Raw genomic sequence first — 1,159 nt, 5'->3', positions numbered from 1 at the left:
GAAGAAGAAGAAGAAGAAGAAGAAGAAGAAGAAGAAGAAGAAGAAGAAGAAGAAGAAGAAGAAGAAGAAGAAGAAGAAGAAGAAGAAGAAGAGACCCATAAAACATTACAACAACGACAGTTTTCTTGAGGACAATACGATACAACCCAAACATAAAAGGAGAGGGTCGGGGAGGGGTGGGGCCGGGCGGGAGCGGCAGAACATAAACACTGCTTGTGAAATCTCTGGTTTTATTATCCCAAAGGTGATAATTTCCCGTCCCCTCATATCTTTGAACATCATTATACTGTTATCAGATACAGTCTACGCTATAGACACAAAATCTCATTATAAATCGTAATATCATATAGCCAAGGATCATTTCTAGAAAGAACAGTAAGTCACAAAATCAGGTTTTTTTTCGTTAAAGTGAACGGACCAAGTATCAATTTCACCACTTTCTCAAAAAAAAAACGCATAATATAGTTTGGACTATCTCTGTCTGTATCCTTTCAGTTTTGATTTTGAAGGAGGAAAAGATGTGTGTCAGAGCAGTGGCTTCTTTGTTGCGTTACTGATAAGGTTGATGTTGATGTTGGTTAAAAATATTATGTAGTAGACCTACGGGTTTCTTTATACCCTTTTGTCTGATATTCATCGGGGAAACAACATTTCATTACCATAATTTTACTAGATATTCATTACGCTCATTTTATGTGAGAGATTAAGGAACAAAGAAATTATAATACAAATCCTTTTATTATTCAAATTTTCTACTCGGGAGGGAATGGATTTTTATCTTCGTGTGAACAGTTTTACCTTTTCCCTCTCCGCAGGTTGAGATTGACGGAAAGCAAAGAATTGGCGGCAGAGGAACAAGAGACTCGACTGAGGCTCATATCACAGCCCGAGGTCAGTATTTTTATCCCGACAGATATACAGACCGAAACAGTTACAAATCAAGTGGAAAACATTAACATTGGAAAGAGGCAAAAACAAACAAACAAACAAAACAAAACAAAACAAAACAAAACAAAACAAAAATAGCAGAAACAAAAAACAAAAACAAAAACAAATTACGAATAATAATGAGAAAAAAACAGCCTAATCCGAGAATCTAGTCTCGACGACGTCAATTTCCTCCACGTTCTCTGAAAACTCACAAATTCTATAGTAGCCC

The 1,159-nt window shown here is 36.2% G+C and overlaps 1 protein-coding gene across 1 annotated transcript in view; it reads left to right on the top strand.

The window, feature by feature from the left end:
• Window positions 1–1,159, top strand: part of LOC101854284 (protein FAM124A) — a 22,339-nt gene that overhangs the window by 16,797 nt on the left and 4,383 nt on the right. Inside the window, exon 2 of the mRNA XM_005107995.3 lies at window positions 816–891. The gene's annotated coding sequence lies outside the window, so the exon portion shown is untranslated. The remainder of the gene's footprint in view (window positions 1–815; window positions 892–1,159) is intronic.

This window comes from Aplysia californica, unplaced genomic scaffold, assembly GCF_000002075.1.
Source record: "Aplysia californica isolate F4 #8 unplaced genomic scaffold, AplCal3.0 scaffold00649, whole genome shotgun sequence".
Taxonomy (NCBI): domain Eukaryota; kingdom Metazoa; phylum Mollusca; class Gastropoda; order Aplysiida; family Aplysiidae; genus Aplysia; species Aplysia californica.
This window is presented reverse-complemented; position numbering and strand designations above follow the sequence as displayed.